General features: G+C 40.7%; 1 long non-coding RNA gene across 1 annotated transcript in view; it reads right to left on the bottom strand.

Annotated features, from left to right (window-relative positions):
* Window positions 1-13,669, bottom strand: part of LOC115287243 — a 29,727-nt gene extending 16,058 nt beyond the window's left edge. Inside the window, exon 1 of the long non-coding RNA XR_003906363.1 lies at window positions 13,601-13,669. This is a non-coding gene — a long non-coding RNA (uncharacterized LOC115287243). The remainder of the gene's footprint in view (window positions 1-13,600) is intronic.
* Window positions 13,670-25,427: the final 11,758 nt, after the last annotated feature.

Below are 25,427 nucleotides of genomic sequence, written 5' to 3' on the forward strand. Positions count from 1 at the left end.
GGTGAGAGATCCCGCCACCGGGAGAGAACCTCTTTAGGGGTCAGAAACTCGGAGAAGCTTGCTTCACTGAAAGGCAGGTTGGTTTTGAGCAATAATGGGCACGATAGGGTAGAGCTTGCTTTCTAATTTTTTTTAATTTGTTTAATTTTTTTGCTCTTGGCCATAGGTGCTCCACAACTTCAATGATCTGATAATCATGTTGATGAGCAATGACAGCAGGAAGAGAGGGATAAAAATAATCACTCAAGTATTTCTCCCTTCCAAAGAATGGAGGTGATGCCCATCTCCTTATGGAACCCTGAGGGTGGGCAAAAGGAGAAGACAAGGAAAAGAGATCAGAAGTCAGAATAGGAAAGAGCATGAGAAACCATTGGATTGAGGAAATGGTGGAGCATTTAAAAAAATTTAATTTTTAAATTTATTTTTTAAAGAGAGACAGAGCACAAGTCGGGGAGGAGCAGCAACGGAGGGAGGACACAGAATCCCAAGCAGGCTCCAGGCTCTGAGCTGTCAGCACAGAGCCCCACACAGGGCTCAAACTCATGAACTGGGAGATCATGGCCTGAGCCTAAGTTGATGCTTAACCCACTGAGCTACCCAGGTGCCCCAAGGGGGGAGCATTTTTGACCCCTGAAGTTTCAAAACCATAGCAGCTGAGAAATGCAGAATGGTAAAGTATTTTTAGTGTGAAGTTCAGGCCACATTTTGAAAGAGACAGAGGAAATTAATCTGTAGGTAAATGGGAAAAGAAAGAGAAATTATAGGACTTCCATATCACCAGACAATTTTGGTGGATCTCTACAGCCTAGAAAATGTGAAGGGACAACTTCAATGTTATTGAAGGAGTCGCACAGGGCATCTGCCAAGCATTGAGGGAAGGGGACTCGGAAGAAAGGAGAACTCTGCGCATGTTAAGCGTCGACAGTGGCTGATATAGTGGACCTGTCTCAAACTCCAAGCCTCGTTGTTTGTTTCGTTCTATTTTTTGTAGCTCAGAAAAATGTAGCAATCAAGGATATCTCGAGATAAAGAACTGGCGATGTCTAATTGGAGCTGGGTTGTTGAGAAGAAAAATCTTCAAGAAAAGAAAATCTGTTGTGTTTCCCACTCCCCGCTTTCAGTTCCCCAATACTACATCTTCTGCCTTTGAGTAAAAATTTTATCTGCCTCAATTTAAATTTTGCTTATTTTTAGAATTATCCAATAGGTTGGATTATCCTTCTCATGTTTAATTTTAATCACTAGATACCTGAATTCTAATTCTTAAATATTTACCGCTGCATTGAGAAATGCAACATAATGATGCAGGAAGCCTAGATATTCTGCATGAGTAGCCATCAGGAGTGGGATCTTGGGACTGGACCCATTTCCCACCCACACCTTCAAACTCTGTGTTAGAGCTGATGGCGGGCCCTACAGGTTTCCTCCCTGCTGTCTGGCCTTTTATAAGCTTCCCCTTAATACCAAATCCCATAGCAATGCCTTCATCTTAATTCTGCCTTGATATTCACACTCCCTAGAATATTTTCATGGAAAATTCAATTTTTATAGAGCCATTTAGCATGAAGAAAGGGGGACCTGTACTTCTTTAATTCAGAAAGACAAATCAATAGGGAAAGAGGTAATGCTAGAGAGCAGAGCCAAAAACAATTTAGCATCCAATATTAATGGAAGGATAGCTGTTCATAGAGAACTAAAGTCATGCATAACCCTAAGAAATGGATAGACCCATGAGTGAGTTTTAACTACCGCTGATTATTGGAGCACTGGCAAAAATTCTCCAGTGTGCTCAATGCCCTGACCAACTTCAGGAGAATCCTGATTTCCGAAGAAAAGTTGATTTCCTAAACAAACCTATTTAAAATGACGTCGAAGCATTTCTTTTAAGTGAAAAGAGTTATAAATGAGATATGGGCTCAAGGCAGTTATGTAAGTAAAAAGCAACATGTACTGATTATTGGTTAAATTACAAAAGGTCAACACGTGAACAGCGAATGTGACTGAAGGTATTAACAGTTCACAAAGTCTCTTCAGGTAGGATCTCACGTGGGATTTATGATGTCTTGTGAGAGATGTGGGGCAGGGGTTGAGACGAGATTTTTCTAGTTGAGAATGGAGGTTCAGTGGCACTCGGTGCCTTGCTCAAGGTTCCATGGATTACATGGAGTGTAATAATGACCGGAGCAGTCTTTGGCTCTCTATCCCAAAATGCTTGGATTCATTGGAAAGTGTGAGTTAAGAGTCTTGCTCCAGCTTCAAGGCTCTGGACCAGACTCTCCCCAACTCTACCTAGGTGTTGTCTAATTGATTTATTGATCCCATGTTAGAGACTGAGGGAACGGGATTCAGCACAATGTTAAATGTTGCTGTTTTTGTCTTTGGTGCAAATGTCCGTTCTCATAACTAATAGTCATTTGTTTTTCTGTTGTAATTTAAAATCAATATCTCTTATTCTGCCTTGACACACGAAGCCAGTTTGCATCACTCTCTATTTTGCTTCCTAAAAGGTAGTGTATTCTATTTTAACATTAGTCTTAATTTTTGAACTATGTAGGTCCTATACACAGCCTCTGCGCTGAGTGCTCTATGTGCTCCATTGTCATGTTGATCTTATAATGATCATACAAGTAAAGCCCCACTGTAACCAATGTCAGTATAACATACAATTTATGTGCTTAAATGCTGTTCATTGACTTGAGGTCAAGATAGTGGACAGGGGGTTTGTTCCTTCTTCGGGCAAATTATTTAAGCTTTTTCACCCTCCTCTTCCTCATCTAAGAAATGGAGATAATCACACATATGCTGTTGGGCTCGTCTGGTTATGAAAAGAAAATGAAATCAAGCCAAACCACTCCATGAATTGTAAGGAGATGAAAAAATGAAACGTTTCTGTTTAACAGGAAGTCCTTGCGTATCAGGGTAAAGAGATACTTTTTGAGAGTCTAGATTAGACAGCAGTTTCCTAAAGGTTTTTTTGGCTCATAAAAAGCAGGAAAGTGAGCTGTGAATCGGACAGACTGGTGGGACTCTAGCTCTGTCCCCTCCTATCTGCATAGCTGTGGGGACGTCACAATCACCATGGTCTCTAGTCTCTGCACCTTGAATATCAGGATAATATGTCTCAGGGCTATTGTGAGGAGTAAATGTATATAAATGGCACTGAATAAAAGGCAACTTTCACTGTCATCATGTTCTGTACACACCCTGATTTTCCTTTAGTATAATTGTGCAAGCACTGCATCCATCACAACAGATGCCTCATGAGAGAAATTCTGTATAACATACCACTTCAGGGCCTAGGCTTTCAGACCGTGGAATGTTTTGTCTCTGTTCCATCTTTCTAACCTTTTATTTTGAGCCTACTTCATTTACATAGAAGAGAACAACACCCTGGAGTGATGGAACAAATGGAAGGAAGCATGAAGAGCACATGGGGTGTATCTGCCTATCAAGTTGAAAGCTCACCTCTATGGTTCTGTAAGAGACATAAATTATTCTTTGCATTTTTGGGTATCTCTTTGTTATAGACTTAGACTTACTCTAAAACAGAGGAGATTTTCTTACCATGTTTAAATTAGTGTAATGAAGATGTTATTATTTAAACAAAATTTTTATGTGTAGTTAACTTTTCTGGAAACCTGTCAAATAATAGCAAGCAAGTTGTTTATAAAATTTTAATGTGTTAAAGATGTTTTATTAGTGGATTTTAGCATTTTTAAAAGGTGCATATATAGTCATTCTTCAGAAAGCTATACTTATGGCTTTCTTAATGTAGAAAAATTGTTCTGGACAACTTTAACTGGGAAAGGTTGAAACAGTAATAAAAATACAATAATGATAATAATTACATCTCATATTTCCCTGGATTTTATTTTTCAGAACATAAAACACTTATAGGTATTCTTTGGATACTATTGTCAACTCCCTGGTTTAAATATTATGATCCCTTTTGCTTTGAAGAAGGAATGGGGTCTGATTGTTGAGTACCGTGACCAGTGCATCCCAGCCTGTAAATGTCAAGAACGACACATCATAAGTCCTACCAGTGGGGCAGCAATCATCTTGGTTTTGAAAACTTGCATAGGTGTGACTTGAATTTCATGATTTCTTATATCAGCTCCCATTAAAAAATAGCCCAGGGGTGCCTGGATGGCTCTATCTGTTAAGCATCTGACTCTTGATTTCAGCTCAGGTCTTGATGTCAGTTTCAATGAGTTCAAGCCCTGCGTTGGGCTCTCTACTGACAACGAGGAGCCTGATTAGGATTCTCTCTCTCCCTCTCTTTGCCCCTTTCTCACTTGCACTCTCTCTGTCTCTTTCAAATGAAAAAATAAAAACTTTTTAAAAAGCCAAAGCAATCATGAAAAAGAAAACCAGAGCAGGAGACATCACCATCCTGGACTTCAAGCTGTATTACAAAGCTGTAATCATCAAGACAGTATGGTACTGGCATCAAGACAGACACTCAGGTCAATGGAACAGAATAGGGAACCCAGAAATGGACCCACAAATGTATGGCCAACTAATCTTTGACAAAGCAGAAAAGAATATCCAATGGAATAAAGACAATTTCTTCAGCAAGTGGTGCTGGGAAAACTGGACAGTGACATGCAGAAAAATGAACCTGGGCCACTTTCTTACACCATACACAAAACTAAACTCAAAATGGATGAGAGATATAAATGTAAGACAGGAAGCTATTAAAATCCTAGAGGACAAAGCAGGCAAAAACCTCTTTCACCTTGCCCGCGGCAACTTCTTACTCAACATGTCTCCAGAGGCGAGGGAAATAAAAGCAAAAACAACTACTGGGACCTTATCAAAATTAAAAGCTTCTGCACAGCAAAAGAAACAATCAGCAAAACTAAAAGGCAACCAATGGAATGGGAGAATATATTTGCATATATATTGGATAAAGGGTTAGTATCCAAAACCTATAAAGAATTTATCAAACTCAATACCCCAAAAACAAATAACTAGGGGAGAAATGGGCAAAAGACATGAATAGACACTTCTCCAAAAAAGACATCCAGATTGGCCAACCAACACATGAAAAAATGCTCAACATCACTTATCATTAGGGAAATACAAATCAAAACCACAATGAGATACCACCTCACACTTGTCAGAATGGCTAACATTAACAACCCAGGCAACAACAGATGTTGGCGAGGATGTGGAGAAAGAGGATCTCTTCGGCACTGCTGGTGGGAATGCAAACTAGTGCAGCCACCTTGGAAAACAGTTTGGAGGTTCCTCAAAAAATTAAAAATAGAGCTACCCTATGACTTAGCAATTGCACTACTAGGTATTTATCCAAGGGATACAGGTGTGCTGTTTCAAAGGGACACACGCACCCCAGTGCTTATAGCAGCACTATCGACAGTAGCCAAAATATGGAAAGAGCCCAAATGTCCATCAATGGATGAATTGGATAAAGAAATGGAGTATTATCAAAAAGAATGAAATCTTGCCATTTACAACTACATGGATGGAACTAGAGGATACTATGCTAAGTGAAATTAGTCAGAGAAGGACAAATATCATATGACTTTACTCATATGGGGACTTTAAGATACAAAACAGATGAACATAAAGGAAGCAAAAATAATATAAAAACAGGGAGGGGGACAAAACATAAGAGAATTAAATATGGAGAACAAACAGAGGGTTGCTGGAGGGGTTTTGGGAGGGGGGATGGGCTAAATGGGTGAGGGGCATTAAGGAATCTACTCCTGAAATCATCATTGCACTATATGCTAACTAACTTGGATATAAATTAAATAATAATTTAAAAAAAAGGCCTAGCCTCTGAGTTACTTTTTTTCCAAGTTAGCTCTGCACTGGACAAAAATAACTCAAGTTTTAGCAACAGGAAAATTGCCACATTTTCTTTGAATTAACCCATTCAGTTATTCAGCTAACATCTATCAAGTGTCTATTACTCACCAGGCACTCTGCTCGGTACTGAGGTTCAAAAGATGTATCAGGCACAGTCCATCGCTTCAGCACAGCTTTCCCAAGGCAGAGGCATGTCCTCTGTATTCTACCCAAAATATTTCCCTGCATTTTGGGAATTTCTATAGCCCAGTGCTTCCCCCAGAATAGATGTGCAATGAATAGCTGGGAACTAAATATTGGAGAGCCAGACAGGGAGGGTGGGGTATATAGATGTATGTATCAGGTATGAAAATTCCCATGCATTAGCTCATTTGATTTACATGTCAATTCCATGAAACGGATCTTGTTATTCACATTTTACTAATGAAAATGCTGAGGTTCAGAAGGGATTATTTCTGAATCACACAGCTAAGTGATAGAGTCAAGATTTGAGCCTGGTCCCGCCACCAGAGTGAACCCCTGACACTCCTCTTGCCCGCTGTGACTGTGGTCCTGAAGTCCAGGAGCAAGTGGCTGAAACGTCCTTTTCCCATAAACGCAAAACAAAGCTCTTGTCTCTTCAAACCATGACTGTAATTTATATTCTTAGATTGCAAGGAAACGTCCAGATTTATTTCCTGTAGGCCACCTACATTTCTCACCACGCTTGCTAATCAAAGAGACACTATTTTGAAGATAACTGGGCTCAGTTAGCAATCTCTTCCTGTGATCCTGTTAGCTCTCCTCTCTAGTTAATTCTCCATTTTCCAAGGCTGGGTTCACCTTCTTTTTATACCAGCCTCTATTATACGTGACTGGGTTTATAAGTAGAGTGCATACGCAACAAGCTGGCTTAGAGCATGGCTTCAAATTCAGATTCTCCCTCCATAAGCCAAGGTCATTTTGAACCCTCTCTCCTTACTCCAGACATTTCTGGAAGGTGCTCTTGGTTCTAAATGGCTAAATGCCTCTCTCTCCTTATACATATATAATAACAGTTTTATTGATATATATATTTCACATATAAAATTCATCCTCTTAAAGTGTGTAATTCAGTAACTTTTAGTATATTCACACGGTTGAGAGGCCATCACTCCCACTCCATTTAATTTTAGAACATTTCCATCAATGCAAAAAGAAACCTCGTATTTGTTAGCAGTCATGCATCATTCTTTTCTTCTCCATCTCCCTTTCTGACCGTCCCCAGAACCAGTAGTCTACTTTCTCTCACTGTACGCTCCTTGGTGTTTGGTGACTCAATTCTTTGACTTAGCATATTGCTTCAAAAGTTCATTCATATTGAACCACGAATCAGCACTTCCCTCCTCTTTATGTCTAAAGAATGTTAGATTTAATGGATGTTCCACATGTTTTGTTTATCCTGTCATCCGGTGATGGCTATTTGGGTTGTTTGCATTTTGGGGTTATTATGCATATCTGCTATAAACATCACGTACAAGTTTTTGTGTGAATATATATTTTCATTTCTTTTAAGTGGATGTCTAATATATAGGTATTATATATTATCTATATATCAGGAGTGTGGTTGCTAGATCATATGGTAACCCTTATGCTTAACATTTTGAGGAAATCTCAAACTGTTTCCAAAATGGCCACTTCCTACCAGCAGTGAGTGCGGGTTCCAAAATTTTTTGGTATGTTCCAGAAGACACTTGTTGTTTGTTTGTTTTGCTTTGCTTTCTGTTTTTAGTCATCTTAAAGAGTGTGAGGTGGTATCTCATCATGAGTTTGGTAAAAGTTGCTTAATATAAATCTTTGCAAATATTGTCTCCCATGGATTGTGTTTCTTTTAATGGTATCTTTTTTTAAACTTTTTCCTTTTTATTCTTTTTTTCCTGATGTTTCATTTAATTATTTATTGAGAGAGAGACACACAGCATGAACAGGAGAAGGGCAGAGAGAGAGGGAGTCATGGGATCCGAAGCAGTCTTCAGGATCTGAGCTGCCAGCACGGAGTCTGATGCAGGGCTCACGTGAACCATGAGGTCACTACCTGAGCTGAAGCCATCAGCTCAACCGACTGAGCCACCCAAGGCACCCCTTAACGATGTCTTTTGCAGCACACATTTAAGTGTTGACATAGTTGGGTTTTGTGTCATTTGGTACGTTGTTTCTTTTCATTCTCTCTGTTCTTTGTATCTATTTTATTCTTATTCTTTTCCTGCTTTGTTTGAATTAATTGAACATTGTGTGATTTCATTTTGTTTCTTTTATTGCCCTATTATCTACACTTCCTTGTTTTAGTTTTTACTATTATTTACAATATCATCTTTAACTCATCATACTCTAATTGTAAATATTATTATACCAGGTCACATGTAATGTAAAAACTTCACAATATTTTCTCATTTTCCCATTGGTTGTTTTGTGTTGTTGTTTTCATGACTTTCCCTTCTGCATATGTCATAAGCTCAAATACATTATTTTTGTTTTAAACAACCAGTCATTATGTGGAAAAAATGAAACAGTTTTCAGTGTTTATATTTACCCACATATTTCTTATTTCTGGCACTTATTTTCCCTTGCAGTCAGTGAGTTTCTATCTAGCATCATTTTCTTTAAAGCTTTTGTTTAACATTCTTCCTTACCATTCTTATATTGTTAGTCTGAAGTCAAGAATTCTCAGATCTGTGTGTCTGAAAAGGTGTTTATTTTACTTCATTTCTGAAAGCTTTCTCACTAGGTATAGAATTTTAGCTTGGCAGGGTTTTTTTTTTGTTTGTTTGTTTTTGTTTTTGCTTTTTGTACTTTAAAGATTTCATTCCTTTGTCTTTTGGTTTACATTTTTTGGTTTACTTTTTTTTTTTCCTAATTGGAAGTTAGTAGTAATTCTTGCATTTGCTACCCTATACATTATCATTATGTGGTTTTTTTTTTTCCAGCCCTTCTGACCATTTTAATATATTCTCTGCATTACTGGTTTTCAGTAATTTGATTATCATGTGTCTTTTGTGTAAGTTTTTATTTTTATTTATTAACATAAGTAATCTCTACACCCAGGGTAGAACACACTCGAACTCACAACCCTGAGGCCAAGAGTTGCACACTCTTCTGACTTACCAGTTAGGAGACCCCACACTTAAATTTTTGGTTTTATTCTACTTTACCGAGTAGTGAGAGTAGTCGTCTTTTCGTTAGACTAATTTAGACCTTAAACCAAGCCATTGTCTTTAAGCATTGTGTCTTGTGTTGTGATTATTTCCCCTTATGTGTTCCTTGCTTCTTCTCAGTGTGTCCCTGTGAGGGATGAATCTGCTTGCCTGACTACAGCAAGCGTGGCTATAGGTCTTGCTTTGGTCCATGGAATATGAACAAAAGTGACATTAGCTATTGTTGAACCACAATGTTAAGAATCATCATATGACTCTTACATGACCCCGCCTCACCCCCACCCCCGTTTTGTTATTGCTTTGCCACAAACCTAATGTGTTTCAGACAGGGGCTACTTCTTACGCTAGATTTCAGACACATGAACAGGACCCACATCTCACCAGGAGCCAACATTTCACATGAGAAACAAAAGAAATCCTTACTGTTATAAGGCGCTGTGATGTTGGGGCTCTTTGTTCCTGTCACTGAGTAAAACAAATAGAATGGCTGATGTAGAGTGGAGAAAATGGTCTTTGGACAGAAGAAGAAATGCCAGAGTTTGGATAAGCCAAGGTCATCCACATGAATACCGAAATTGCCAAATATAATGATTATAGTTAGGTTGGAAAGGAATATCATGAACAGGGAGTTCAGGACTTCAAAGACTGAGGAGGTATGTTAACAGGATATTGGGAGAAATTAAAAAAATAGTGAAACAGGATGATTTCTTAGAGCAGGAGAGATCTTATAAGAGAAACAGAAATCTAGTTAGTTATAAAGAGTGAGAAGAACTGATCCTTCCTCATGGTCTGCTAGTATAAGATGTATATGCTCACAGTTGAATAGAGTTTAGGGAAGGTAGGGACTTGGGGATTATGGTTATTTTTTAGTACATGCAGTTTCCCAGGGAGGATGTGAAATGATATTGGGCCACGTGAGGAAGTTGGCTGGTTACAGACTGACAGGTCCATAAGTTGGTGAAGAAAGATTTAAGGAAGTGAGAATAGTGAAGGATTGGACCAGAATAAGCAAAAAGGCAGAGAACAGGTGATTTGTGGGGAAGGGGATGAACAGGAAGGAGGTCTGAATTTTTCATCACAGCTGAGCTCATCAGAAGTGTGGAGCATCATGGAGTGGTCATGCTCGGAGACTTGTTCCAGGACTGGGATCTCGAATATTCTCCCTAGTGCCACAGAGGTGTCCACGGCAGACACTCCTTTATACCCTGGTCTACTTTAAAGGATGCCCTATATGATTTAGTTAAGAAGGTAGAACTGAGTTCTCAGGTTTTCTCTTTCGCCTTTTGAGATCTTTCTGGCCTCATACTCCTGCCTCGCACCCCAACTACTAACTTCCCACATAGTTTTTAGACCTTAGCCTCCCATATAGCGCTAAGTGGTTCAGAAACATCTTCTACTTGAACAACGGACCTTTGAAAACCATACCAGGCCTATGAAAGAAATATATGTGACCACAGAGTGTCCCACTGTCTCTGAAGTTACCTACAACTTTGCTTCTACAAAACTGACTTTTCCAACTCTGCCACTTCCTTTGGAGAAAGAAAGAATTTTGGGACCTCAAGAGATTTTATTAGCTGGCTATTCATAGGTGCTCCATGATGTTAATAAAATGGTCATTTTATATATTGTAGCATGTAATATTTTGTACTTTCTTTTTCATTACAACAAGATTGCTTGCTAAAGTTGGGAATATATAAAGAACCCCACATTAATAATTAAACCAAAATGGGGGTAATTGCCCTTGCATGAGCAATTGCTAGTTTATTAAATTGCTTACTCTGAATATTGTTCAGCATTCACATACTTAAGTAGCAGTCATTAAGACTGTCAAAATGATAGTTCCTATTTATTTAGCACCTTCTACACAGTGACCTCAAATAAGTAAATCACACTTAGAGTACTTAATAGATATAAACATTGACCTTGAGATTTCTGAATGAATTTCTGCCTTGCTTATTTCATTCTGCTTCTCCTATTGAAGCCAGGTCACTTTTGCATTGGCAAAACTTTAATTCTTGTTGGCTTCCATGTTTAACACAAGGAAATGGAATCTACAAACTTTGGGAGGATATCAATGGCAGAGTGAAGAAACTGGCAAATCTACTATATTCTAAAGTGGCGGTGGCGGTGGATGGGGGGAGCGCTTTTTTTCAGTAGATTAAGAGCTCTGTAAAGACCTCAAAGCCTCCATCAAAGCTGCTGTTTGGTAGCAGGTATCTTTTTTAGCCACTACCCTGGTTGAAATCTGCAGAAGGAGGAGAAGATGCAGTGATGGTGGGGAGGAAGAAAGCAAGAATGATAGAGCCATCGTTATTGAGTGTCTCTTTTGTTCCAGATACTTGACACTAATTTTCTGGCCTTCTCACAAATTTCCTGTGAAGTGAGGTTTTATTTAACATTTTTTTGAATGTTTATTCATCTTTGAGAAACAGAGTGAGCAGGGGAGGGGCAGAGAGAGAGAGAGGGACACATAGAATTTGAAGCAGGCTCCAGGCTCTGAGCTGTCAGTACAGAGCCTGACGCAGAGCTTGAACCCACAAACCATGAGATCATGACTTGAGCCCAAGTCAGAAGCCCAACCAATGGAGCCATCCAGGTACCCCCAAAGTGGTGCTTTTATTGCTGCAGTTTTGCAGGTGAGAAACCTAAGCTCAGTGATAACCTATCACTGCCCCAAACAACACATCTCGTACTGGGCTGAATCAGGTCCTCAGGTGGAGCTGTCTCAATAGCATGCTGACTCTCACCGCAAACATTTATATCTCCTCTCTGGAACTTTCCAGACATTACTACATTTCTTCCACTCCTCTTTTCTGTGAGGGAAATGAAACATTGTCCCTCTTTAACTAATATTTATTACAATTGCCATAATCATAATAGTAAAGCACTTTCATACTTCATATTTCTATTGATCATCACAGAAAGCCCACGAGGTAGGTCTTACTGTCACCCTAAAAACTGAGACTTACAGGGTGCACATCACTTGCCAAAGGCCACACAGCTACTGGGGACAGAGCCCATAATTTAACTCCACCCACATATGTTTTCCTCATGCTCTATGGTCTCTCGCAGGATTTTTGTAGAACAGATAGCAGTTTCCAAAGTATGCTTACGCAGACGATTCAATTAGAGTTTCTTGGTGCCTCTTGATAGAAACTTGTTCTGCATTATGAATTTTATAAGATTTTCTTAGGATTTATCCAGAAATTGATTGCTGCTTCTTGTGGTTTGATGTGAGATCATTTTAGAAGTCTCTGTTTGTCCAACACCACAGAAATGTGGTTCCAAAATGAGTGCCAACATGTATGTTTTAGAAAATAAAATATGTATGAATAAGCAAAAATGCGTTTCTTCTGCCTCATCGAGGAATTGAGAATATCAGATAGATAATGTAGACACTCTCGATTCCTTCTTTTTGTCCCTTCCCTAGAATAGGGGCAAGGCTCTGGCAGTTTTCCCCTCTTTTTCTGAATGATAGTCCAAGTACTCAGCTGTTGAGGAATAGAAATATGACTTGAACCCAGGCCTCTGACATTAAAGCCCGTACTCCACCCACTGTTACACAGCCACCCTGAACTCTCTCTGTTAGTCCTTCCAGCTTTCCCCACAGCACTCTTTCTGGATGAAATGATGCTCACCTTCTGGTATCCCACTCTCCCAGACCCTCGATCAATATTTATTCATGGTTCACCATCCAAGGCAAATGTTACTTTATTTCTTTAACAGCATCTATCTACCACAAACTCTATGCTAGGGACTATTGCTAGTGTTGTGGGAAAAAAATGGCAAGAACGACATAGTTTCTGGCCACAAAAAGCAATAGTCTAGGGGAGAAGACAGATAATTAAGCCAATAGCAACGTGACAAATGGCAAAGGAAGAGGAACCAAGAGGCCAAGGCCAGCACCCTTGCCTAAGGTCTCATGGGGTCAATCATGATGAGATTTCCATGACAAATCAGATCCTCCAAGTAGTCGGGCTCAGCACAGCAATGGCGCAGTTTCCTAATCCTGAGAATGTTAGGAACCCAGTACTGCCAGCCTGATGAAATTATTTTAATGAGCCATGAATAGTCACAAGGGGCTAAATCTGATTGTGCCGTGGAGATGACCAGACTCTGATGAGGGTTATAATCTGGTGAGTTAGGTCTCTCCATGTGCTTGTGTACATGGTCTCCTGATCTCCATTGTATATTTCCACCTGTTTCATGACAGAGGGTCTGTCTCGTGCCTGAGTTAGCTTCATTACTCATGGCAAAGACCCACTTGGGGACCTCACCTCCCGGAGAGCCCTTATCACCAAGGGCAGTGCTCAACACCAGGTCTCTGCAAACATTCACTGTCAGGCCACCATGCAAACCCACACTAGTATCCTTGGCCATTCTTTCACCACCAGGGTCCTCACACACGGAACATTCTACCACTCCGTGTCCCTTTTTCCTTCTGTTTCACAGAGCCTGTTGCCACTGAGCCTGTACACCCTGAACCTCCACACCCAGCCTCTATTCTAGCCGTAGGATATTTGGTACCACACTTAAACTTTTTGACCCCTCAACATCCTGATCTGTATAGCAGGGATAGTAATCCTGACCTGAGTAGCCATGATGAAAATGAGCCTGGAGGAGCTGGAAGAGAGTTTCCGACCCCTTTCACCATGTTGTTTCCACGGCTTCTGTGACATCACCATCCGCCACTCAGTGCAGGGTCCTTTGAGCACGTCTCAACTGTCTCCTACGCATCTCTCAACCTAAGAAGGAGTCCACCTAATTGATACCTCTCGCGAACCTTGAAAACAATGGATGACAAACAGGTAAACAAATTGTGAAAACTTGAAGTGAAGGAAATACAATTTTCTGTGTCCTTAAATCGTCCTTGATGCTCTATTTCAATACCCCTTTCTCTCTGGTCTGAGGAGATGGTTTTAAAATGTTTAGTCAGATTAAGGTTGTTTTTGACCGTGTTCATCTGCAGCTCGGAAATCAGTCTCCACTGCACGTCTCTGACTTAATATCTGACAATAGCCTCTTGAACGGTCAGCCACAGGTTCTGTGTGGATTTGGGGTTGGGGCTGGGAATTCAGGAAGATGGTCTCACAGCTATGTGACCTTGATAGGCTTTTTCCTTTTTCATGACATCTACTATCTGTTCTCATTTTCCTCCATACTGTTTCATGTAGGGACATGAAGTCTGGGAGAAAGACTGCCAGGGATTTGAAGTTCTCCTGACAATTTTTCTTTTTGCTGTGGCTTCATTCCCTTCAGCCAGCCAGTTAAGAATTTAATAAACAGTTAGTGAGTGTGTGTTTTTTGCAAAGAACAGTGTCCATATAAGGAGGAAAAGAGGAACCAGTAATTCATGAGATGTACCTACTTACAAAATCACTTATCCTAGAGAACGATTTCTCTTATATGTGCTCTCATTATGGAGTTAGTATCCGAAACAGGATAACACACATTTTATATACATCTTATATAACTTTAAGATACTTGAGAAACATTTTTTAATGTTTATTTTTGAGAGAGAGAGCGAGAGAGACAGCACAAGTGGGAAAGGGGTGGAGAGAAAAGGAGACACAGAATTTGAAACAGGTTCCAGGCTCTGAGCTGTCAGCACAGAGCCTGACGTGGGGCTTGAACTCACAAGCCTGACCTGAGCTGAAGTTGGACGCTAAACTGCCTGAGCTGCCCAGGTGCCCCTAACATTAAGATTCTTAAGCCTGTGCCAGGAGGCTGGGCACAATCATCTCGAAAACCTCTTCTAGTTCTAGGAGGCTAACTAACCCTCTCTCAGAATTGGGGATCCCCCATGAACTAAACGATACATTTTTAACACTGAAATTTGTGTCAAGGAAGATTCACCCACACATCACTGGTTTTGGCTGGGCCCACAGTTGCTCCAGACCTGAGGATGGTAATTATGGAGCATGATGACCAAACATTATGATCATGTCTACACGTGGTCAGTGAATCAAACCAAACTGGGAGTTTAGTCATGATTGATTTTCTTGGCATCCTGCTAGGTGATGACTGTTTTATAGGAGCAAATGAGTGGTTTTGTGGGTGGTGGTGCCATGCATCTCTGGCCAAACTGGTGACTGTGTCTGCCACCTGGGGTTTTGATGGCAGGAAGCTGTGTCCTGATGTCTGGCCAGCTGACTCAGCCACAGCCTGGCCCTTGAGCCCATGGGAGTCCCCAGAAGACTGTACCAAATTTTCCCTCCAGTCTGACCTGTGAGGGTCTCAGAAAACTCCATGCTACCTTCTCCATGTTCCTCTGCTTTCCTGCTGAATTATCTTGGGGTGAAAATGGCTTAACGTAATTTCTCTTGGTCTGTTTCTCCATTTGTAACATGAGGCAAATATCTATTTCACAGGATCGTTGTGAGAATTACATGAAATTAAAAACTCCTAACCCATGGGGAAGGGCTCTGGTAAATGCTATTTTCCTTTTGCTGTGTCGTCCTTTCCATCCACTACGGAGGTGGAGTGCCCCTTGGCGCAGCTGGGATCTGGAAGTTTCATTGCAACAGTGATTTACTGGGACAAAAACATACCCGGCTAAATCTGACCCACTACCTACTCTGCTGCACCCACACAGCTGAACCCACTGGAGAAAAGCACAGTCATGACGCCTGACCTTAGACTCACAGCTGCAGAAGCACAAATGGGCTCCTGGCTGGCTGGCTGGTGGGACAGTCCATCACCCTTCTGCTCTGTGCCAGCTGCCTGCCTTCCCCTTTCCCCAGTCTCGTTCTCAGCTAAAGACTATCTTCCTATCTCATGGGAAAATTGAGGTGAGTAGGGGACAGCTTCTACAACCCCTCCCCACCCCCCACTGCACCTGGGCATGTATGGTCTATACCTAGGTATGTAGCTGTGCTCATGGCCGCCATCTGCCTTTTTGTCTGTGTGGATGAACTCTCTTCACTGCATCCGTGGCCTCCCGGGCGTAAACTTCCATCCCTCCTTATTGACGCTCAGCAAGCCTCCCCTTTCTTTTGCATCAACAGATTTTGCTATTGGATTTTTTCTAAACATAAACATGCTTTCCCCCCTCTTATCCCAAGACAAAAACTGTCTTCCACTTTACTTCTCCCTCAGGTAGGTCCCCACTTCCTGCCTGCAAAATTCACTTAAATATTTATCTTGTCCTTACTGTCAGGTTGTTTCTTCCATTCTCTCTTAAACTCCCTGCAGTCAGGCCTTTCACTCCACCACTGCACTAAAGTAACTTGTGTCACAATTACCTGTAATCTCTGTGTTAGTCTTCCTCTTGCCTGGCCTACCAGCAGCATTTAATACTATTGGTCATTTCCTTGTCTTTTTAAAAAATTTTTTTAAAATGTTTTATTTATTTTTGAGTGTAGATATGTTTGGGATAAAGACGTCTGCAAAGCAGATATCTGTGAAGAGAATTATATTTTATCTCCGAGGTCTATTATCCAACTAGAAGCACGTGTTCTAACAGACTTTGAGCAGTCACATCTTGCATGCATTCCTTCTCTGTTATGACAAAGTAATGGGGGAACACAATGTACAGATTTTACTTCAGGCAGCAGATTTTGTGGCTAGATTTCATAGTCAGTCTCGAAGTTACTTATTTACATTTTGATGCAGGATCTTCACTATTTCACCTGTCTCATTTTCCATTTCCTTATCTATAAAAGTAAAAGATTTCAGAATTGAAATGTATGAGCTTGGAAAGTTACTTAATCTTTTTGGGTTTTAGTTTCCTCATCTGTAAAATAGAGTCTACGGAAAATCTCTTACCACCCCCTTCCCCCACCCCCCTAAAAAATCAGGGGAAAGAAAAAAATGGCTAAATGAAGAGTACTTAGAAAATCGTTACATCTACTGCATGTTGAAAATTGTACTGGGGTGCTTTGGGGGAAATGTTGAGTTAAGTGAACATAAGAGTTTCTGTGTTAGTGCCTTTCGGGTCTCTAGTGTGGTCATGTACACTGTAAATGACAAAGAAGAAAATATATAATGCAGTATTGCTCATATTCATTGGATCAGGTCATTTTCTTTTCATGTAATGCAGATTAATTTCTTAAGGCATATTAGTTTTTTTGTGGAAAACAATTTGAAAAATTGTCCATAATTAACCACTCCCTAAATCTACATTCTTAATCTCCAAATGCTGTTCTTCTTTAACATAGTTACCTGCATTTCACTTCAAGGTTATCCTTCGTCAGCCAACATCATGAGAAAGTACTCTCCGATCCATTTTATAAGGCGGTCTAGCTTGAGCATACTCTTCATGACAGTCATTAGATAAAGCAATATCCATATGAATATATCTTATTATAATAAATTCTCTTTGATGTAACTTTCCATAAGGACTTCATTTATTACATGGCTCCCCTTACCCATAAGAGCTGACTTTTGGTGACAGTCAAGCTCCACACACACACAGATGTGTTAGGTAGTAATAATATACATTTAGTAAAATGCACAGATACTAAGTGCTTCATTTAATGAGCTTTGACAATTGTATACACCCATAATAAAGCATAACACATTTCTGTCACTCTAGAAGGTTCCCTCATGTTTCTTCCCTGTCCATCTTTCTCACACCGCCAATGAGGCAACTACTTTCTCATTTCTATCAACATATATTTGTTTTGACCTGTTCTTGTCCTTCCTACAAATGGAATAATTTAGAATATATTCTTTTCTTTCCAGATGTTTTGTCCTTTAGATGATTTGTTTCAGAGACCCATCCATGTTATTATACATATTGTTGTTTTTGTATTTCTTTTTTTTTTAAGTTGATTTATTTTGAGAGAGAGAAGCACAAGCAGGCTCTGCGCTGTCAGCACAGAGCCCGATGCAGGGCTCAAACTCAGGAACCATGAGATCATGACCTGAGCCAAAACCAAGAGTTGGACCCTCCACTGACTGACCTAGCTGGGCACCCCGAGTTGTGTTTTTGTATTTCAACAATAGTAATCAATTTCATGGACACAATTTTTTTCTGGAAACAAATTATTTGTCAGGTATTGCAAATATTTCTTCTCATGCTGTGGCTTGTTGATTCATTTTCTTAATGGTGTATTTTGATGAACAGAATTTTTAGTTTCAATGGAATCTAATTTATCAATGTTTCCGCATATGGTATTGTTCTTAGGTCCTTTCTAAGAAACCTTTGTTCACTTATGGTTCTGTACATATTGTTTTAGAGTTTTTGTCTAGAAATTTTATCATTTTAGCTTTTATACTTATATTTATATTCCAACTCAAATCAATTTTTGTTTATGCCATGAGGTAGGGGTTGAAGGTTATTTTTTTTCCGTGGTGAATATCCGGTGGTCTGGCACCATTCAGTAAAAATATTTCTTTCCTCTGTTAAATTTATTTGGTGCTTCTAGTAGTCATATTTGTAATACATGATTTTATCTCACTATCTTCAGACAATTGAATAAATTCATTTCGCCAGTGATCCCTATGCCTCTCTGAACCAGGCGCCATACTAGTACCTGGAAACACAATGGACAACAACGCTCTTGGTCTCTCTCCCCAGAGTGGATGAATGAGCTAGACTAAGTATCTGAAATCTTGTCCTGAAGTAGCTCAGACCTAAGGATATTTGTAGTTTCACATAACTGGACCTCCACGTCAGGCCAACTTAGGGGCTGATTTATTATGTGGCCCAATGGTGTCATTACATCTCAGATTTTCCCATCTTTCTGTCCCACTTCCTCCCTCAAGCTGGCTGCATCCTCAGGCTGTAAAGAAGGTGCCCGATGAAGTTCCAGGCATTACAAGACCGAAGTATACCCAGAGCTAGAACATAGCTCCTTTTTACTTTTAACTCCCTTTTTGGAGTGAGGCTATTTCCCCTAGAGTCCCCTCAGTGGACTCTCACTCCTGTCTCTTTGAGAAGAACACATCCCATTCTGGAGCCAAACATGGGCAAGGAAAATGAGACTGTTCTTGGACCGTTTGGATGCAGCTCTGGAGCTAGGGAGCTGCTGCTGCTGATGCACATGGCAGTTTGGGGAGGGACTAGGTACCTGAAAACAGCTAGCCAATTCTTAGTCAGCCGATCAGGGAAAGTGGACGCTGCCTAGGCAACCATTGGCAGTCATGGTATGTTCTTGATGCTGAATTTGGGGAGACAGACATGATGCAAATCTAGAAAAAGACAAAGAGGAAGGAAAAATAATTAGACTGTGATGAGTATTGAAATGGAAATTAAACAGATCCTGTGATAGAGACTAAATGGGGTGGGCGTGCAAGGGGTTCCTGTTTTAGGTAGAATGAGTGAGGCCTTCCTCCTGGAGGCTGCAACTGAGAGATGGAGGCGGGCGTGCCCAGATCTGGGGCCAGAATGCCATCATCAAAGGGGAGACAGAGCAAAGTTTCCAAGGAGGAAGAGAACCACCATAGAAAAGGTGGCCATGGTGCAAAGTTGGAGAAACAGGAAGGGCCATATAATTCCAGGGCTTGTTTGGACCTGGAGCCAGTTTGAGCACTCACAGTTTTCTCTTTGGAGAATTTGGAATAGAGAATAGTGGAATGTATTTCAGTTTAGAACAATTTCTTGAAACGGAGGGACATTAACTTTGGAGCTGGAGTAGAGGCAGGCTGGAAGAGCTTCCTGGCCTAGGAATGAGAAGCAGAGAAAGTCAGTCTGCAAAGAGAAGGAGCAACAGCTGTGCAGAAGGGTGCAGAGACCAGGGAGGCAGGGAGAAAATCCTGATTGCTTTTAGCTGCTTTGTTCCAGTACCTTCCACGAGTCCTTGCTCTAATCCTCCCTTTAGATTGCATGAATGAACTGGATTCATTTAGTCAATTCGCCTTTCTTGCTTAAGCTAACTTGAATTGGATTTTATTACTTACAACAAAAAAGCTGTTAATCGATGCACATATAATTTCTGTGAGTTTCACATTCTATGAAGTTAACTAAAATCAAGTCATCTATACGAGTCAGACCCAGCTAAGAATCTTTCTTCAGATTTGGGCTCTTTGGTTTCTTCTGTGGGAGTAGCTCAAGCACTGAAAGGGTGGGGAAAAAAAAGAAACAAAAAAGGGAAAGAAAACCTCTATGACTGCAACTAATTCCTTTCACATAAATATGTTTTTCATATGTCCATAAAAACCCTTCGTTTACATTCTATCCTCTTATGCTTATTTTGCCCATATTTTTGAGATTTGATCACATTTTTGTCCCATAGCATTTCTCTCCCATCATGACAAGTTCTTAATAATTATCAGGGATTTAAATATGTGAAGGATTAACCATTTCTACTGCTGGGACCAGACTAAACATTTCTTAAAAGAACCATAAATTTTCCTTCATTCTTTGTTATTCTTTGCATTATATTAACGAGAGAGCTGTTTGTTTGTTTTTTTTTGTCACACTAAAAACCTATATGCTTTTTTCCCCTATAGGGTTAGCTTTCATCTATACCCCTGAATTTATTTTGTTGATTCTTTGTTTCTTTCCCTCTGATGTCTTTTCTTGACCTTCTCGTTAATTCAAACGCTGAGAGTTCCATCTTTCCTTGTATCCCCATCCCAAACCTCTGCTTAGTCTAAGGCCTAGTTCAGATTTAATCTGCTGGAAACTTTTGATTGCTGCAACCTGAATAGATTTTCATCTTCTCTTACATGCTCTTGTGCTTATAATCCCAACTGCTGTGCTGAGAATGTAACCATTCCCTTCTCGCTCCTCCTGGAGAGTATGCGTATCCTCTGTCTTTTCAGTGAGGTTATACATTTTAGGGAATGAGATATCGGCTTTATGTGCCATGCCAGATATGATTAAGTTTTGCTTCATAAAACGATAAAGACAAATCAGTTGCTGAAACAGAATCGAGATTGATTTGTTAATGTAGAAGAAATATGGAGCTTGTAGTTTGGAGGTTGGCATGGAGGTTCCACCATCATCAGAGACCCAGACATCTTGCTTCCCTTTGCTCTACCATCCTTGATACATGACGTCTCTCTTTCCTCATGTTTTATCATCCAAGCCACAATTCCAGCCTCAGGCCAACACTACTGGTGGAAAGAAAGAAAAAGAGGGCTGGACAAAATGCCCCCTACGTGACTATGTGGTTTTCCCACAATGACACTTGGCACGGTGAAGAGGTGCCGCAGGGAGAACTCAGTATGTGCCAAGGACCATGCTCAACACCTTATAAATACCGTCTTGTGTATTTTACTCATTCACCATGTGGGACAGATATTACTGTCCTCATTTTTTGCATTAGGTCTTTGAGGCTGGAAGAGCTCCAAGCTCCATCACTAAGAGTTGGCAGAATTAGGACTCAAAACCAGGTTTTCCTGACTGCAAAGATGGTGAGATAGAATGTTCAGTAGCTTTTCCAAACTAGGTCAGGAAAAGTGAGATGAGGAATAATGGCACATACACTTTTAAGCAGGAAAGTGATAACTAGGGAAATATTTTGCAAATGAATGAGTACTTGGCTTAGGGACAGAAGACTAGGCATAATTCCTGACTCTGAAATCCATTCTAGCTGAGTGTCCTAAAGTAAGTGATCTAACCTTCTTCTTCAGGATGCATACAAGAGACCATGAAATATTGGAAAGGCCTGATGTTGGCTCACATAAAACACTAGCTTGTAGACAACCCCAAGGGACAGGAGTACTCTCCTCTGGGATGCTGTATTATGTTGATATACATGCCCTCGTATTGTGTTGAATAGTACCCCTTGCTCAATTTCTGTACCCCTGGCATCTGTGAGTGTGATCTCATTTGGAAACAGAGTCTTTGCAGATGTAATCCAGGCAAGATGAGCATATTGGAATAGGTGACCCATAAACCCAATGACTGGTGTGATTAGACATAAGCTCACAGAGATATGTGAGAAGAAGGACATGTGATAAAAGATCAGAGTGACACAGCTGCAAGCCAAGGAACATTAAAAATGACATGAACCACCAGAATCCGAGAGGCAAGAATGAATCTTTCCTAGAGTCTTCAGAGAATCCAGACTTCTAATCTCCAGAACTACAAGAGAATAAATTTCTATTTCTTTAAGTCAATCACTTTATGGTGATTTGTTACACCAGCCTTAGGAAATTAATATTGGTCCCCCAATAGACTAAATACCTGAGTCTGTGAATGAAACACTGAAAGAAGGACTGACTCTCTCACGTCACTCCCAGTGATCCACCCCTGTGACTCACTATCAGACCTCAGTAGTTTTGGTTGTCAGACTAGACATCCTGGTTTCTGGGATTGAGATGATGGTAGTTGGGTGGAGGTCTCACCAGGACATAGTTCCACTAAATGTAAAACTATAGTTACAACCTTCTCATTTTGGGCACCTGATGCCAGCATTACCAATAGGAAAAGAAGATCAGTGATACTGATGGGTTCATTGATCCCCAAGAGTTAAGGTTGCTGAGACAAAGAGGTCAGAGGGGAGCATATCCAGAACCTGAAGCAATCACTATGGCATCTCTTGGTGCTTCCATGCCCTGTGAAAAGGGTGAACAAATAATAGGTACAATCATTGCCTGACAAGAGCAAGGCAGCAAAGTCATGGAGATTCTTTAAGGATGAAGTTCTGGGTCACCCCATCAGGAAAGCAGTCTGGATCAACTGAAGTGTTGGCTGATGGTGAAGAAAATCTAGGCTTGACTGTGCTGGAGGGAGAAGATGAATATCAATTAGTACTTGAAGACTTACTATTTGTTCCGCTAACTCTCTTGCATTTAGTACATGCAAAGATTGTGGCTATTCACGACCTTAAACAGGACTAAAAGTTTGGACTTAACAGAGAGCTAAGTGATAGAAGGGGTGGACTGTATTGGACATTCAATCTACTCAACCTCATTTCTTATTCCAGCCAATGTTGGAAAGCATGTTCCATGTAGGCTTTGATTAGCTTTGCATGGGGACACCTAATTACACTTCTACTTGGACCGACACTGCATACCTCTTGCTTCTTTCCTCAAGGTTGTATTGATGCCACAATCTCAGATAGTAGTTGAAATATGCTTGACATGTATGTCCATGGGCCACTCTTGACATGGAGAAGGAGCCAATGGATAAATTTGTTGTCCTTCCAAATCTAAAGCATGTAGCTTTGAAACTCACTTCATAATGCCTTTCAGAAAGTCCCAGGGGATTGAATATCAGATGTCCATCTTTGTCGTGCTTTAAGGTGCTGTATTGGCATTTCCTCCTTCTGTTTCATCCCCCCTCCTCAACTTACTTCCTCTCTAGAGCATTGCTTCCCAAATCAGTTACTTGTATGTCAGCCTTTTTCTCAGCCTCTGCATTTGAGGAAATACAGGCTATGTAAAAAAAAAGATTTAATATGTATTCTGCTGGAGGCATAAGTATCTGACAGCATTTTGATGCTGCATTGCTCAGAATATTTATAGTTTAGCAGAGTAAAACATCTATGTTCAAAGGACTGACTCCTCATATGCATTTTCAGACATCAGTGTCCCCTTGATAAAGTTCTTCTGCACTGAGGGCTCTTACCCTTTTAAACCAAGGCCTGATCCTCAAGTGACTTATTTATTCTGCATTTTTATCCATTTGTTCTTAGGCTTTTAGCATTCAAGTAATAATGAATCCCAGGAACTTCTTGAGGAAGCCACAGCTTGAGATAAAAATGCCAAAAACATAGGAATGTTAGAATGTCCTACTACTCTTCCTGGCAGGTTTCAGAAATGGGAACTTACATTTAGCTATCGGACCACTAATTTCATCCCAACAGGACTTCACTTATTTTCAGTCCCTTTAGGGCTTCATGGAAAAAAAATCCAAACTTGGACCTGGGGTGACTGTACCTGTGTCATCGGTCTTGGGTTGGTTTCACACAGAACTTAAAACATGCCATTATTGTGGTTCACACTGCTTTGAATGTGAACTGACTGTATGAACTGACTTACTCCTATCTGTCACCAGGGAGAAGTGTACCTATTTTAATAAACCCTGAAATGCTGCCCGAGGAGAGTGATGTCCCACAGGACACAGGGATTGCCAGGCAAGGAAGTCCTAGCTTGGTGGATTAGACTGTTTTTATAAGACATCCCTTGGGGGCTTTTTAAAAAAAGCCCCCTGGGATACAGAAGAAACTGCTTGGAAAGGGTACAGAGCCTGCATTTGAGGATAAGTGAACAACTAGAAGCATCCCCATTGTCCTGGTTCATGTGATTCCCATCCCCCTCCCCCCACCTCCAGTATTGGGCTGAGAAGACCTGTGTGAACCCAGGTTTCATTATTATTCTCCTGGTTAAGTGAGAACCCCGAGGCATGCAGGGGGAGGTCACTTGCTGGGGCCCATGCAGCAGGCACGTGGGAAGACTATTACCCAGCTCCTTCAGCTGGGGGTCCCATTTCCCGGTGTCTCCTCTTTCCTATTGAGTTGGCATGGTTTTGATCCGCCTTTGTCAGTATTATTTTTCATATTTTTAGCACTTGTGTTTTCTCTGTTCTCATACCTACTTTTGAGAGCTTCCTGATAGCGCCCTCTTTCCTCAGGCTTACATGGCTCTTGAAACAGGGCAGCCTCTAGAGCTGCATTCACATGGGGCTTCGGAACAGTGGAAATGTGGCTACCGAGAACGGAGATGAGTAGCCAATGTAAGCTACACATGGGATTTCCAACACTAAGATAAAAATAAACCCTATAAAATATCTCATGAACACATTTTATATTGAGTTCATGCGGAAATGACAATATTTTGGGGCACCTGGGTGGCTCCGTTAAGGAGGTGTCTGACTTCAGCTCAGGTCATGATTTTGCGGTATGTGGGTTTGAGCCCCATGTCAGACTCTGGGCTGACAGCTCAGAACCTGGAACCTGCTTTAGATTCTGCCTCTTTCTCTTTCTCTCTCTCTCTGCCCTTCACACTTTCTCAAAAATAAATAAACATTAAAAAAAAGAAATGAGAATATTTTGGATATTGGGTTAAATTTAATTTAACATGTTTCTATTATTTTTAAAAATATGACTACCAGGAAATTGCAAATTGCATATGATTTGTATTTGTGGCTTGAATTCTATTACATTTGGTAATCTCTCTCTGTAGCTTGTCAATAAGGAGAGAGGTGACAGAGAGTAAGGTTCTAAAGACCAAGGCCACTTAACAGAGCTCTTGAGTCCAGAAAGCCGAGAATCATGGGATCTCAGAACCCACGTGGACTCCCGTCTGCAGTTCACAGCATTTAAAACCTCCACTGGTCTGTGAGCTTCATGAGGACAGAATCAGAACTGCTTCTTTCACATGCGGATCCAGTGGTGACTTGACCCTTGGCTGGCGGATGTAGCGACTCAGGAGACTGGAGTGGTGGTTGTTGGAAGAAATCCTAGAACAGGGTCACCCATGTTTAACAAGACACAGAGTGACCATTTCAGAACGGGGGACACCATTTTCCTCTTGGTTAACTCTCTCTTTGCAATGTCTTAGGGCTCTGGCTTCAAC

The sequence above is a fragment of the Suricata suricatta genome, chromosome 3 (assembly GCF_006229205.1).
Source record: "Suricata suricatta isolate VVHF042 chromosome 3, meerkat_22Aug2017_6uvM2_HiC, whole genome shotgun sequence".
NCBI classification, from domain to species: domain Eukaryota; kingdom Metazoa; phylum Chordata; class Mammalia; order Carnivora; family Herpestidae; genus Suricata; species Suricata suricatta.